The 6,200-nt window shown below is 34.7% G+C and overlaps 1 long non-coding RNA gene across 1 annotated transcript; it reads left to right on the top strand.

Moving 5' to 3' along the window:
- The first annotated feature begins 1,043 nt into the window (after window positions 1-1,043).
- LOC133720804 (uncharacterized) lies at window positions 1,044-2,410 on the top strand. The gene is made up of 3 exons (XR_009851983.1): window positions 1,044-1,184; window positions 1,833-2,122; window positions 2,240-2,410. It is a non-coding gene; the product is annotated as an uncharacterized LOC133720804 (long non-coding RNA).
- Window positions 2,411-6,200: the final 3,790 nt, after the last annotated feature.

Here is a 6,200-nt window from a genome sequence, read left to right as displayed (position 1 = left end):
TCCACTCTCAGCCCGCCACTCAAACCCCCAATCTCTCACCATGCTCTACCTCTTCTGCTCCACCGAATCCCAAGTAGAAACCCCAACCCCCAAACCGGATCCACATCTACTTGACCTGCAAAATGGATGCTGTCAGTTTCCTTCTAGACCTAAATGATCGATGATGCTGGCTGTAACGACCTCGACCCAGAGAACTCGGAGTACAACCTGGAGCTCGAACTCAATGATGCCCATAACCTAATTCTGGGTTGCTTCGATTTCACTTTGCTCTGAGCTAATTTTTCACCAACAAATATATGATGACGGAGGTGGCTGTGACGGTGTGTTGTAAGAGCTCACAGCTCGACCCGCAACCCTAGATTGAAGATCTAAAAAAAAAAAAAAGGGTCTTGCTCCATTTTGCTCTTGCCTTGCGTTGCGTGCAGGGGAGGAGAGAGAGAGGCAGAAAAATAAATAAATAAATAAATAAAAGAGAGAAAAAAAGAAGTGAGGGGTATAATAGTCATTTTAGACATGTTGTGTCAAATTTGAGAGAATAAGGACTAAATTATTTAATTTTAAATGTGAGTGACTTAACTGTTTTCTGGAGTAAAGTACAGGGAGTAACAAGTATTTAATCCTTATATATTTTTGCCGCTAAAATAAGCAAGAAGCAATAAATATATGAACATGTGCGTTGTACTATGTTGAGTTACAAAAAGATGATAAATGATAACTCATTTAGAGTTAAATTTGAAGTGGAAGACAAAACATAATTTTGTTGAAACAATGAGGTTTCTAAAGTTTATAAAAGACATTTGAAACATGACTTAGCCATCGAAAATTCATTAAAGACCTTGAAAAGGAACAATTTAAATAGTCAAATAACACGCACTAAACGTTTGGCCTTTTGAGCTTGATCTGAAAAAGAGCATATTATACATACATCTAAAGACGGATCCACTGTTATACTGTTCATCCGGGATTGTTTCTTTTGCCCTTTCTGTTTCCCATAATTACGTGCTGCCATTCTCTCCTTTTTTCTAGAAGCGTCTATCTACACGGACTCTCTCCTTTTTTCTGAATAATTATGCTTTTGATTTATGAACTATCTTAAATGAGACTTTCTGTTTGATCTTCATCTGCTCCTGAGTTCGTACAGCTTGGTTTCGTGATTTGCACAGCGTGATATAGAGAGATTTCGGGTACCCAATTGGTTCACAATCACCATTTTTGAAGCTTTTATTTTCTGGACGTTCTTTGATTTTTTGTTTTCTTTGGAGTTTTGTTATGGGTGTGGGTTTGATTCTTTGATTGATTTATGTTGATTTTGAGTCCTTTACTGGGATTATCTACTGTTTTGTGTTGAATCAGCTTATTTGGCTTCTGGTATAAGTGTAAGAATCAGCTTATTTGGCTTCTGGTATAAGTGTAAGGTTTGTTTTTGAATGGCGGATAGGTCTATGATTTGCTCAAGGATTAGTTTTTTAGGTGTTTGATTTCGATATAGAGCCATAAAAGTAAATGTCTGGGTCGAAGTTTCGATATTTGTAACTTGAGGACTGAAAGTTTAGTTGAGAAGATGTTGATGGTAGTGTTGAGATAACCTAATTGGTGGCTTATGCTTTACTAGAGTCTTGAATTTGAAAACTCTATATAAAATTGGTTTGCTTCAATTTTTGAAGAAGTTTCTGCTATGCCTTTTGTTAATTGAATTTCGTGTACTCATGCAAAGGTTCAGAAATTTGGTGAGATCTGAAAACAACCTATGTCAGAGGGTGATAATTCAGCAAAGTCTGTTGACCCCAAATTATCATATCGATTGCTTCACCTCAATGCAATTTTTTTTGCAGACTGAGTTCAACTGAATGATATCATTCATGACATGTCAGACAAGGTATGTTGCTACATTACCTTTCTCATCAGATTTCTTGATAAATATTAACACTTTCTCTATATCATTTTTGATTTACCTGAATAAATACTTTTCAATGTATTTGGTGTACAATTATATCACATAGTTCAACTCATATATATCACATAAGCAATTGAAGAGTGAACGAGGAAGCCATGGATTGGAGAGTGATTACTATTTGCTAGCATTGAACTTTCCCTCAAAGAATGAGCTTTTCCTCTGTAAAGGGTCTGATTCTCAATTTCTAATCTCTATTTATGGCAATTCAATGTTGCATCTCAATTCAAAAGTATCCATACTTGACAGTGACGAACTTATTGAAATTGTTTAATCATTGCGTTGCAGAGATTAGTAGAAAGCTGGAAAATGCATACAAGAGTGTTGCACTCCATGAAAGCTCCAACCAAGATGAATGAAAAAGTAATCTGCTTTCCAAGTTTGGAGATGCTCATTCAAATTATATTTATGGAGTTTAAGTTTTACAATCTGTCATTTGAACAATATATAACTATATATAACAACTGATCTAAGCATTTGAAATGGAAGACTAATTTATGCATTTTGTAAATACTTCAATGTCTGTGTATAGCTGCTGATCAGCTGAAACCATTGTGCTAATGACCGAACATTATAGGGAGATGAGATTTTAGATCACCAAGCAACTTGCAGCGCATGGACAACTCTTTAAAGAAGAATCAGGTAGTAGTGTAGTGCCTTAAAATTGCAAGAAAAACAATATAGAGAGCTAGAGACTGTAAACAATTTTGGAGCCAGGAAACTTTGTCTCTGATATTTTGCATTACTGTTTTGATGCACTATACTGATTAATGTGTGATATATGATGTTCTATCATTTTGATCAACAATCAAGTCACTTCAGTTATATCTTTCATTATTGCAAATTGTTAGTAACAATAAATCCCGCGGCAAAGCGCGGGTACAATTGCTAGTATTATCTAAAGTTATAGGGTCATTACAAGTACTCGGGAATAAAAAATTAATTTATTAAAAAAGTAAAATTTATCCAAAAACTCATGTATAGTACGGGATTTTGGCTCAAATAGAGCCAAATTTGAAGGGGAGTTAAAAAAACAATTATGTTGAAAAATGAAGTTTTTGTTAGGAATTTGACCTAAAATTCCTCTTGCGAAAGCAGACAAGTGCAAAACAATATAGATAAACGATTGAGAAAACAAACACGAACTTGTTAACGAGGTTCAGCAAAGAACTTTGCCTACGTCCCCGGGCTGCTTGGGTTTCACTATAGAAGAAGAAGAATACACGAACAAGAATACAAGGATCTCTCACAAGAAGTTCTCACCAACTCTCAAGACCTCACTTGCTCTCTTTGTTTAATGCTTCAAAGACTTGATCTACTACTACAACCTATGCCCCTATTTATAGATATCTAACTAGACCCTATAAGACATTGGAAACCTATTCCCAATAGACATAGAAACCATTACCAAGTAGGATTATGTAAGCAGGTAGGAAACAATCAAAACTCCTCTTTGATCAAGGATTAACAAATCCTTATCCTATGTGGAATCGGATCCACACACCCAACAGTTTTTGAGGGTAATATAAGACATTTGAAACAATGCCTAAGCTATTGGAAATCCACTAACTACTTACTTGAACGTAATTTTTGATAAACGCAAGTGCGTGTGTCGAAACCAAGGGAAATATTAAGCTCAGAATTTATCGTACCTCAAGGATTAATGGCTACAACAATCCTTCAAAAGTAGGAATTGAACTAAAGTCACTAAGCAAACAAAAAATAAATAAAGTAAATAAATACTAATCTATGGCACCAAGCCTTAGTATGCTCGGCTTTGGTTTGCATCAAAGTAATTAAAGCCAGTTAAATTTTTTTCATTTCCTAGCTAGTTCATTGTGTGTTGAAGCTACTTTGGTTTATTTTTATGTCTAAAAAAAGAGAAAATGATACAAGATCAAAGAAAATGCACAACTATTGAGTTTTCCTAATGTGACTATGAAACATAAGGCAACCAGGAATCCTAGGTGAACTACGTGATTACGCAACTTAGAGGATTCCTTAAGTTGCTAAGAGAAGAGTTATTGCCTTACAAAGGATCATAGTTATGTAATTGAAGTCTTGAAGTCCTGAGTAAAGAAGGAAATCCTCATAGATAGAGGAGAGTCCAAAACTGTTACAGCGCCCCAAATGGATGCAATTCAGATACTTTTAATGATTTGGTGGACTCTAATTGGTTGGGACATGTCATCTTGTGTTAGACCATTCAATAATTCTATGGAGGCTTTCCTTTGAGGGAAAATGGTTTGTACGGTACCTGACATTTTGCTCCTGATAGATTTCAATATCTCACGTTTTAAAAAATATCAATACGATACTTGATGTTCTCAACTCGACTGAAGATCCGTTACGGCGTCTGCCAGCTGGCAATTTTTGAAAGATTTTTTCATCATTTCATTCCTTTATTTATTTAAGAATCTCTCTCTCTCTCTCTCTCTCTCTCTCTCTCTCTCTCTCTCTCTCTCTCTCTCTCTCTCTCTCTCTCTCTTCTTTGAAATCGATTCTAGTCCAGCAAGAAAGAGAATGTGTAGCCAACTGCAAGAACAGTTCTTCCTCTTTGCTTTCTCTAACAGATTTTCAGACTTCGAATCCTCTCTCTATCTTCTTTGAATTTGATTCTAGTTCATTACGTACACTTTTTCTAGCTACTGCTTCTTCTTCTTGCCCCTCTCTTTCTCGCCTCTGTAAATCATATATGGAGCAAACCCAAATCATTGAAAATTAAGATTCCGGTTCCAATGTGTTCAAACTAAGGGACTGTAGTGCGGGTCTAATAATAATAAAGAAGAACTGTGACTTGGGCCAAGAGCTTTGAACAGGCTGAGTGGCTTGTTAAACCGCAAAGCAAAAAAAAAAAAAATTGTTTTTGTTTGGTAAAACCTTGAATCGATTTTCATATCAAACAAACACTAAGATCATATTTGTGAGCCTATGCTCTGATACCAATTGTAAAAACCAAATTCATGCTCACAACATATGCATACAAGCTCGACATTTATCAAACAAGGATCAAAGCTTACCTTCAACTATGACTGGCATGGACTCCATCTCTGCAGTACTACAAACATGATCAACTAAATATGGCCTTCTATTACTTACCAACCTTGCTTCTCAATGGACAAAACTAATGCAAATTGACGTGGTAGTAATAGGGACCAAATTCATCTATTTAGATAGGAAGATTAAAACCTCAGAAGCCTTCCATCAAAGCAATTCATAAGGAATTAGGTCTCCTAGTTAGACTCTTAATGTATCACTGCATTGTGGTCTTTCTTGCAGACTAAGAATTGGACTACAAACCTTAATGAATTGATACACTATTTCATTAAGTTGCTAGTATTGATTTGGAGTTTGTGTTCATGTTAAACTGGATTTGACATTAAGCTAATTATCAATTTATTTTTTGTTAATATGTGACAAGTCCATATTTGATTGTAACAAAGTATATATGTTGAATTATGTGAAAAGTGCACATGAAGAGGACAAAACAACGTTTATTTTCCAATAACAAGTCCAGTAGAAACGTACAAAATGTTCCTTTCAAAAAAAAAAACATACAAAATGTAACTGAAATTATGTCATGCAACATACAAAATGTCCTGGCAAAATGAAATTATGGTGGTCCTCGTTCAAAAGAGGCACGTAATAGGACCAAGCGGACCATGACAATTACATTACCATGTGCAGCTAGTATGTGACAATAGTTTTCTTTTCAAACTACCGTCATTACCAAACATATAGTTATTACTCAGGGCCGGTCCTAAGTCTTTCGAGGCCCCGGGAGAGAATTATTGTTAGGCCCCTTATCTCTAAATTTTTAAATAGTATTCTTAAAAAAAATCTCTAAATTGTTAAAAAGCCTATACAAATCCATGTTTCAAAATTTATTGAGGATTAACACATCTACACATAAGCAAAATGAAATTTCTCAATAATTGAAAATATATATATATATATATATATATATATATATATATATATATATTATGGAACTGTCAAACTATACTGCAAAATTCATGCAACGTACCAATGAAAAACCTCTACTGCACTAGCAAAATTATAAACAAAACTTGCATCAATATTGAGGTTAACCAAACTCATTAAAAGAAACAGCATAATCTTTTTCTCATTCTCGATTGGAATCTAGAAAAGTAGAAAACATACCTCTTATTATTATTTCAAAAACCCCAATTTTTGGAGATTGCAGCAAAAAAAAGAAAAAACAAGTCAGAAGAGAAAACAATAGGAA

Source organism: Rosa rugosa, chromosome 7, assembly GCF_958449725.1.
Source record: "Rosa rugosa chromosome 7, drRosRugo1.1, whole genome shotgun sequence".
NCBI classification, from domain to species: domain Eukaryota; kingdom Viridiplantae; phylum Streptophyta; class Magnoliopsida; order Rosales; family Rosaceae; genus Rosa; species Rosa rugosa.
The sequence above is the reverse complement of the archived record's forward strand: the minus strand, read 5'-3'. Positions and strand labels throughout refer to the sequence as shown.